At 39.4% G+C, this 10,399-nt stretch overlaps 1 long non-coding RNA gene across 1 annotated transcript in view; it reads left to right on the forward strand.

Moving 5' to 3' along the window:
• LOC103607267 overlaps window positions 1-10,399 on the forward strand; it is a 40,577-nt gene that overhangs the window by 862 nt on the left and 29,316 nt on the right. The gene's annotated exons all lie outside the window — the stretch shown is intronic.

Raw genomic sequence — 10,399 nt, forward strand, 5'->3', positions numbered from 1 at the left:
AAAAAAAAAAAAAAAAAACCCAGTCACCAAAAAATAAATAAATAAATAATAAAACCTTTTTATGGGCCGGCCCATGGCTCACTCGGGAGAGTGTGGTACTAATAACACCAAGGCCCCGGGTTCGGATCCCACATAGGGATGGCCGGTTGGCTCGCTGCCTGAGCGTGGTGCTGACAACACCAAGCCAAGGGTTAAGATCCCCTTACCAGTCATCTTTAAAAAAAAAAAAAAAAATCTTTGGGAGAAAGGAATGGGGTTTTGTCAATGAAAAATTGCTGAACAGGCTAGACAATTAGGGCAAAATTTAAGTCAACGGGTCTGAATATATAGTATCTCCTATTGCCTTTTTTATGCCATGGGTCATGGGTCTGAACGTGTGTCACGACATATGTTAGGCAGAACCATGTGTAATCACCATTTTGTAGGTCTAAAAGAACAGAACAATAGAAGTTTCACATGATCCACCACAACACCTTCCATAAAGGTGTTATGTGGAAAACAGTCGAACACATGGCCTATATTTGTAATAGAAATTAATAAAGGTAACTTAAATGATCTTTTACACAATTGACAAATGAACTTGGGTTTTCTCATGTAGAATTACTGGATTTAGGAAAATTATATGGAATTATAGTTTATAAGTATTTGAAAAAGATATAAAATATATAATTTTATTCTCCTTGGATATATTAATTTTAAAGGAAATTATTTTAAAGATGTTAAATGATCTAAACGTCATTCTTTCAGACTTTGAGATGAAGAGAGTATGTCAGTTTTGTTCTTCAACTGCCAGTATTTTTAGTTCAAAGTATTTAAGGGGTTGTGATTTTATATTTTTAATTAAAGACACAATTGAGCATAAGTTCATTAAAATTTGTCCTTGCAAACCTTCCAAAGGGAGAGCTGCTTTCAAAGAACTGAACACTCATAAGCATCAATATGATGAACAAAAATGACTTTCTCATGTTCTTCTAATTTTACACATAATTGAGAAAACACCAGAAAATTACTTTCAATCTATTCCGTTTCTTCTTCATGGTAACTTTCCCATTTTCCCCCTTTCTCTTATGCAGTGAAATGCCCTGATGGTTTATACACAACACCATGGCCTGAATGTGAACATAGCTGCCTTAGGATTTAGACTCATCTCGTTCAGTCCGCATGGCATAAGGGATAGGCTGGGACTGGCAGGATTAAGGAGGGCGATGGGAAAGAAATCTAACGTGAGAAGAGAGATTTGACTCAGAAAGCCTGGTCCTGAGTATTAAGAATCAGAATGAAATGGTTGTTTTGAGTTTTCCAGTGGGGTTCCAGACATGGCTCTTAGGAAGACCTATGAGTGAAATCTCTGAGAAGTGTTTGTTAATCATCAGTATGCAATGATGTTGTTCTCTGGGACAAATGCAACAAAGTGGGATGCAAAATAAGTGAGAGGACTGTTCTGTACTTCAGAGAAGCGTGCATCCTAGCTCAAGGGCAGTAGCACAGCACCGTAACCCAGGACGTGTTAGGGCAGTAGCAGGTGGTTGGCCCCATCTTTGACATTTACTAGCTATGTGCTGAACACCTGACTTGACCTCTCTGGGCCTCACTAATCTCCATTTGTAATATGGGTATGGATAATAGTGTCATATTTAGAGAGATGTTGTGCACTTTAAATTAATTTGCACGTGTGTGATAGTAAGAACAGCACCTGACATGTTATAAACACTCAATACATTTAGAACTATGTGCTCTTATTTTGTATCCTCATCTATTAGGCTTTTTTGTTACAAAAGAAATGAGCACGGGGCCGGCCCGGTGGCGCACTGCTACAGTGCGCCGCTTGGGAAGCGCGGCGGCGCTCCCGCCGAGGGTTCGGATCCCACATACAGACCGGTTCCCGCTCACTGGCTGAGCGAGGTGCGGGAGAAGCACCGAGGGTTGCGATCCCATTGCCGGTCACGTTACGGGCGTGACACTGAGGGTTGCGATCCGTTGCCGGTCACGAAAAAAGACAAAAAAGGAAAAAAAAAAAAAAAAGAAATGAGCAGAATTTCCCTCAAAAGCAGGAACTAGAATTATTGTGTCTGTGCCATGGTGCAATTACAGGCCTCAAAAAACTGAGGGACTGGCAATACCACATTCAGCCACACCTGTAAAGGATCAGTAGAAAAATAGTGCATCTCACCCAATAACTGAGATGGCCTTCGTCAATGCATGCGTGAGGAAGCCACAGTTATTTTCTAGAAATAATTTGTGAATTAGGAGTTGAGAGTAGCCCATGTATTATTCATTTAAATGGGCTACGGCCCCTACACTTGTCTTTGAGTCAAAAGCAGAGCAATATGAGCACATTCCTGTGTCTATCACTGTATTCCAGAAGTTGTTGAAAACATGGTCTTGTGTTTGAGGCCCAGATCTGCTGCTTCCTTTTATGTAATCGTGGCTAACCTAAATAACTTTTTCTTATTCTAGTCTTTGGGCTTAGTTGCCTTATCAGAAACATGGGTAAGAACTATGAGAATTTATCTATTAAGATGGTTGTGAATTTTTTTTTTTTTTTTTGGTGAGAATTACCTATTAAGATTGTTTGTGAGTATATGAATTCTAAGAAATTATCACAGTTCCACAGCACAGTAAGCACTCAATAATACTTGTTTCTCTCATGATGATTATGATGAAGATGATGCCATTGACTCGGTGTAACTTTGGAAACATAGCTATGATTGATAAGAAATGCTCTTTTTAAAAGATGTTGTTCAGATACAGTGCTGCTTCAAGACATTGGGCTAGATACATTGCAGATACAATGATTTATAATTTAAAAAACAGCAATATCAATCATCGAAGAGCTCACAAAGGGGTAGAAGAGACAAACCCGTATGAATCTAACATGCAGTTCATGGCAGGAATGTGATTAATTCTCAGAAAACATAGAACTGAAATGCCTTATGAGCATTGGAAGAAGCAAAGATGAATTTCTAAAGTTGGTGCCAGTGAGGTGCGCATTTAAGTATGAGTAGGATTTTCCCAGGTTGTGATGGTTTTTTGCTAAAACTAAGATTTTTGGAAGTTTAGAACTGCATATTCCAGGTTTCTGTAACTGTTGCCCCTTTTTATCCTAAATTGGATTGCAAGATAAAACATAGTATGTACAGTTGATTCTGAACTTCAGGTAAACACTAATAATTTTTAGTATAATATTGTATGAAACATACTAAAAGATAAATAATATATATATATAAATTTTAAACTCTGAAAATCAGATATAACTAGGCATTCTATATTTTTATTTGTTGAATATGGATACCATAAGCAGTTATAGCACAGAGAAGCAAGAACATTGAACTAGAAATTTAATGACCATTCAGTCAAACCAGAAACTGTTTCTAGTTGTTTGATATGCTCAGATCAATCACTTTTTAACTCTTGCATCAGTGCCTGCATCTAATGTAGGTTAAGTTCCTTTGCAGCTCTCATGCGCTATCGATGTAGAAATGATGCTTGGAATTTTGGGCCATCTATTTTTAACCCTCTGCATGACTCTAATTTTCATATTGATGTTGATCATGCACTGCGTCTAACACATAGCATTCATTACTTTTCATATTTTGTCCATAATTCTGAAAAGTTCATTTTCAGATTTACACACTGAAATTTAGATATTAAGTGGTTTAGCCAGAACTATACAATAAATAAATCCCTTTTCTTTCAAACCACTTTCACTTCTGTTATTCTTAACATTCTTAGACTTCCTTTGAGTTTCCTTTTGTCATTTAAATTGAGTTGTTTGTAGAAGATAATTAAGTAGATAAATGTAAAATTAGATACATATTAGTTAAAGAATAATTGTTGAAATGTAATTACAAATTTTCACTAGGGAGACACAAAATGTTTTTATCTTTTATGCAATATCATTGTTGTTATGCTACTTTTAAAACATCGTTTCAAGGTTTTCTAGAAAAAGAGATTGGTGTTGGCTTTTCTGAAAAAAATCTTGATTCTGTGATAGATGACCTGTTCCAGTAGTGACACACAGTTTCCAATAATTTTAAAAGCACATTTATCTTTCATTCCACTGTACATATCACATAGATTTTATTTGAAATTTTGCAAAAGTGCCACCCAATCATTCTTTGTACTTAAGTTGAAGGGGAAAGCTACAAGTTTCACTAAAGCATGACACTTCCAAGTGTATATTCACTATATATATATTTTTTTTTCCACATTTTTCCTTGAACACTTAGGTCAGTAGACAAGATATTGTAGAGACAGAGTACTTTAGTGTAATGCAAGTGTTTTAGAAACAGATTGATGTCTGTCCTCATAAATTAGGAATTAGGCAATGTCAAAAAACAGCAGTGCAGTGGCATTTTGTTTTCAATTAGGAGCTGTAAGATGACACCCAGCCGGGCACTGCAAATAACGCCCAGAGTGTTAGGCCTCATGGCTCGCTTGACATCAGCACTGCGGGGTCAGCAGCTTTCCCCCTCCTCCTCCCCTTTCCCTTTTCTGCTCTGGGAACTGAGCAACGAAATTCCTCTCCTGGGAAGGGGTAAACATGACCAGAAAGGGGAAGCCTTGTGGGCTGTGGTAGCCAGCTGGAGGGCTTTGCACTGGTATAGTAAGGACACTAATCAGAAGCCTATGCCCTGACCGACCAGGTGTTAGCAGACTACGAGGGCTGTGTCACCTTGCATGCCACTGACTTCGAAATGTCCCAGAACCCTCAAAGGCTTATAAACCCCTCTTTCTTTTGTTCGGGGGAACTGATCTGCCTCAGTCTTCCCCCCACGTTAGTGGAATAAAGCTTTTTTGCTGAAATAGTGCCTGGCTCGGGTCTCTCTCCCTTTTCTCTGTCTCACCGAACCTAACAGAGAGTTATTAAGAAACATTCATGGTGCACACTTGGGGATGTGTTTAAGTAGCATGACCATGAACATCATGGGTTTGGTTGTACCATGAATGGGACAGAGGATATGAGTATAATTTTCTTTCCAGTTGAAAAAACCTAAAGAGAGAAATATCTGAAGAGAGAAAAGACAGTGTCTTGAAGAAAAAGAGAAACAATTTCCCTTTTTGTAAGTGTTCTGAGTCCTTTCACTCCTGTGAGTAATAGATAAAAACATGCAACTGACTACCAATTTGTCCTGTGATCAAAAAAGAGTGAGAATCAGAAGTGGCCTGTTAAGTGAGACTATCTGGAGGACGGAGTAGGTGGCACAGCAAGGAGGAGCCGGGTGGTATATGTTCCCACACAGCTGGTGAGGTGGAGGGCTGAGATATTCGGGAGTGTGGAGGCGGTAAGGGTGGCCCCTTTCATGCGTTAAACCGGAACACAACAATCCATGGCCCTCAGGTTGTATTCTCCTGCTGCTTGCTTTCATATGGCCCATGAAGCTGAAAGTGTTTATTACAGGCCCTTTCACAGAAAAAAAATTGTAAATCCTGCACTAAGCATTGAATTAATGCTGTTTTATGATCATTGTGAATAACATATCCTTTGGTGCAATCGCTTTTCTGTATTTCAGGGATTCTCAGATATGCTGGAATGGTGGATGAAGGACAGAGATATGACATGAAAAAGAGCCTACACGATGACTTTTATTTAGTTAAATAGTAGTTTAGTTGTGGGATAGACAAGAAAAAGAAATCTCCCAGCTTGGAGAACTGGGAGGGCACAGAATCTGTCTTGGATGTCAAAGGGCAGCCTGTCTTCATAGCTGTAATCAGAGCTGGGGTAGAACTTGCTGGTTTCTAATTAAGCTCAATCCAGGCCCTTTCTAGAAGCAAACAGGAAAAAAGTCAGGCTTGCTAGGCCCATGAGTGCTATCTGCGATTTTCCCATCTTTGCTAAATCCCCCGAAGGCTGTGCATGTGTGATCACGTCCTCATGTCAATTACAATCCAAGATCAATGACTCCTCAGTGTTACTGAGGGATTCCACGCTAACGCGGTTGATTACTCGCCACAGCTAGCAAGCGTGCAGGAGAATTAACATTTGCTTTCAAAATATTTTTTATTGTGGAGTCGGTGAAGTGAGAGTAAGTACAGCACTTATTATGTAATAGACCACACTCAAGGTTTTTAAAAAATTGTTATTCTCATGGATTTGACTAATATTCTCTCTTTTTGGAACACCTTTATAATTCTATATTAACCATAAAGAAATCGAGTCACAATTTTTAAGCCCTTACAGTTAGTAAATATTGTGGCCTGGATTCTGACCCAAGCCCTCTGAGTCGAGAACCTCAGCTCTCAACTCTTTTGATGACTTTTATGTTTCTTGATGTAATCCAGACTTAAGCTGTATGCTCTGATGGGGGAAATGCTAGTGAATTTTGCAAATCATTTTGGCATTTTCTCACTGGCACAAGAGTTCTCTCTCCTCTTCTCCCTCCTCCTTCTCCTCCTTTAATGCTCTCATTAGAAAACAAGTTGAGAGACAATAGGGAACAATAGGACTAAGACTTGGAAACTATGTGTATGGATCCTAGAGGGTTGTTTCTCTCCTGACTCTTTATTGGCTTGTCCCTGAGGAAGCAGAATTAAGTTCAGAAGAGGATATTCCAAGAGGGGTAAATGGCACACTCAGTAAGACTCTGGCCAGCAGCAGTGCCCAGTGGCGATTGCACCTGCACACAATGTCAGTAATGAACACCACCCGTGCAGCCCTAGGAAAAGCACAGTCACCTCACTGACCAGTGAAGCACATGGACACTTAGCCCCACTGCTTGGCAGAATTCAACCCTGAACTGTGCTTCAATCATAGAATATGTCTAACAGTGAGATCTCTTATATGTTTTTTCCCTGGGACATCAGCCTTGTCATGAAGGAAAATACGTTATCCTTTCTCAACTCCCACTGAAGTGCGGAAACCCCCATCTCCATCTAACGGCATGTTTCTGCTTAGAGAAAAGGCAAAACCTTGCAATGTTTTGCAAACTGACATCTTGATATTCCCTCATTCCTTCCTGGTCTGTACCAAAGACATCTTTACACATACCTTTTTTTTCTTTTTTTTTTGTCCTTTTTTGTGACTGGTAAGGGGATCGCGACCCTTGGTGTGGTGTCGCCCGCACTGCGCTCAGCCAGTGAGCGCACCGGTCATCCCTATATAGGATCCGAACCCGCAGCGGGAGTGCTGCTGCGCTCCCAGCGCCCCCAGCGCCGCACTCTCCCGAGTGCGCCACAGGCTCAGCCCAAGTGTCTCCGTTTTAACAGACTTACACTCATTCTGCTACCCAGTGATGTGACATAAATATACAAAATAATGAATCCTTTTTACTCTGCATGTGTTACTGTTTTACTTTTACAAATGTTGGGCACAGGGATTTCCCTTTAGATGTGAGGCTGAGGTCAGGCCGCTTCTTCCAATCTTCTTCCACAGACTTTTCTATTCCACGCTCCATGGAGGATCCATTCTACTCTCACACCTCTGCTTCTGATTTTCCGTGGGACATTTTCTTTTCTCGACTCTATGCCCAGAATTTCCTTCCTTTATTAGTATATTTATGCTTAAATATACTGGTTTGGGGGGGGTGGAATTTTGGTATGTACACTATTTTTTAAATCTTAGTTTGCGGTTAACTTACACATCATAAAATACATCCAATGTAGATTACAGCTCAGTTAGAGTTTTAATGACTTTCTACAGTAGTGAAAGCATCACCACAATCCAGCTTCAAAACAACCCCATCATCCACAAATGCTTCTTCATGCCCTTTATTTAATGCCTACTCCAGCCTGTGGGCCCAGAAAACCACTGACTTTCTATTTTAAAAAATGACTAAATGCGGGGCCGGCCCGGTGGCGCACTGCTACAGTGCGCCGCTTGGGAAGTGCGGTGGCGCTCCCGCCGAGGGTTCGGATCCCACATACAGACCGGCCGCTCACTGGCTGAGCGAGGGGCGGGAGCAACACCGAGGGTTGCAATCCCGTTGCCGGTCCCGGTCCGGTACGGGCGCGACACTGAGGGTTGCGATCCGTTGCCGGACACAAATAAAGACAAAAAAAAAAAATGACTAAATGAAATCTACGTTACGTGGGCTTCCGTGTCTGACTTCTTTCCTCTGCCGCGGTGTTTGTGAGAGCCCTCCCTGCGGCTGCGTGCATCAGTGCACTCGTTTGCTCCTTTTATCGCTCCTCTACACGTTTTGTTAAGCAATTCAGATTCTGCTGTCATGAATACGACTGCTGCAGATAGTGGCCTATAAGTCTTGGTGTGCACATATGTTTTTATCTCTCTCCAGTAAACACCTATGAGTAGAATATCTGTTATATATGGTAAGATGCCTTATATAAAGAACTGCCAAACTGTTTTCCAAAGTGTATGTACAATTTTAAATTTTAAAACGTCACCAGAAATATATGAAGATTCTCCAAATCTTTAGCATTGTAGTGAGCACGTACTGTTATGTTTTTCACAGTTTTAACATTCAATTATTTTTTTTTTTCCTTTTTTTTTTGTCTTTTATCGTGACTGGTAACGGGATCGCAACCCTCGGTGTCGCGCCCGCACCGCGCTCAACCAGTGAGCAGACCGGTCTCTATATGGGATCCAAACCCTCGGTGGGAGCGCCGCCACGCTCCCAAGTGCGCCACCGGGCCGGCCCTTAACATTCAATTATTTAGTAACTAGTGGAGCTGAGCATCTTTTCATGTGCTTACTTGATATTTGTATATTTTCTACGGTAAAATGTCTACTTAAATCACTTGTCCATTTTATATTTTTTGTCTTCTTATTTTTTAATTTTTTTAAGTTTATCTATTAATATATATATTTTTACACCCTAAGATGATGTTGCAGAGCAGTTGCAGGGGAGGGAAAAGGGGAAGGAAGAAGGAAACAGGGTAGTAGAAGGAGGAATGGTTTTCTTATTCTTGAGTAGTAATAGTATTTTAGATATTCTGGATACAAGTTGCTTATGTTTAGAAACATATTCTTCAAATCCAGGGCTTGCATTTTAACTTTCTAATACTCTCTTTTGAAGAAAAAAGGTTTTAATTTTAATGAGGTCAGTTTATCAGTTTTTTTTTTTTTTTAATGGTTCATGCTCTGATGTTCCACATAAGAATATATATATTTTTTTCCTTTTTGTCTTTTTTCATGACCGGCAACGGATCGCAACCCTCAGTGTCGCGCCCGTACCGGACCGGGACCGGCAACGGGATCGCAACCTTCGGTGTTGCGCCTGCACCTCGCTCAGCCAGTGAGCGGCCAGTCTGTATGTGGGATCCAAACCCTCGGCGGGAGCGCCGCCGCACTCCCAAGCGGCGCACTGTAGCAGTGCACCACCGGGCCAGCCCGCACATAAGAATATTTTGCCTAACCCAAAACTACAAAGATTTTCTATGTTTCTTTTGTACATTTTATGATTTTAAGTTTACTTTTAGGGCTATGATTTGTTTTTGTTTAATTTGAGAGGTATGGTATAAAGTAAGGGTTAAATTTTGCTATTTTATACATATACATTGAATTGTTTCAACACCGTTTGTAGAGAAAACTGTCATTTTTCCATTGAATTGCTTTGGCATTTTTGTCAAAAGTCAGTTGACCATATATGTGTGTGTTTTTTCTGGATTCTATTGTAATCCATTGATTCATATATTCATGCTAATGCTGATAGTAGACTTTTTGTCAAAAGTCAGTTGAATTTTTCCATTGAATTGCTTTGGCATTTTTGTCAAAAGTCAGTTGACCATATATGTGTGTGTTTTTTCTGGATTCTATTGTAATCCATTGATTCATATATTCATGCTAATGCTGATAGTAGACTGTCTTATTCAATGTAACTTTATAGTAGTCTTGAAATTAGGTCATAAAAGGTCTACATTTTTTTCAATGTTTTGGCTATCCTAGACCATTTTCATTTCTTTACAACTTTTAGAATTAACTTGTCAATTTTCTCAAAAACTAGCATGCTGAAATTTCGATGGGAATTGCATTTAATCTATACATTAATTTGAGCAGAATTTTCATCTTAGCAATACTCTCTTCAATCAGAGCATATGGTACTCTCCCAGCTAATTTTTCTTAGCAATGTTTTGTAGTTGCATTTTTCACATATTAAATTTTTAGATGATATTGTGAAGGTTTTTTAAACTGTGTTCTAGGATGGTTCATTACAAGTATATTAATTTTTATATATTGGTCTCTTATTTTGTCACCTTGCAAAATTTACCTTGTAGCTCTAGTAACTTTTTTGCAGATTTCGTAGAATTGATTTTCATGTACATGATAATGTTGTTTGGAAATAAAACAATTTTACTTCCTCCTTACCAATCCATATGTATTAATTAATTTTCCTTGTCTCATTGTACTGGCCAGGATCACTACTACTGTGTTGAATAGAAGACATGCAAGTGAACATTTTGCATTCTTGATAATCTTTTTTTTTTTTTTTTTTTTTTTGTC

This window comes from Galeopterus variegatus, unplaced genomic scaffold (genome assembly GCF_000696425.1).
Source record: "Galeopterus variegatus unplaced genomic scaffold, G_variegatus-3.0.2 Scaffold7287, whole genome shotgun sequence".
In the NCBI taxonomy this organism is placed as follows: Eukaryota; Metazoa; Chordata; class Mammalia; order Dermoptera; family Cynocephalidae; genus Galeopterus; species Galeopterus variegatus.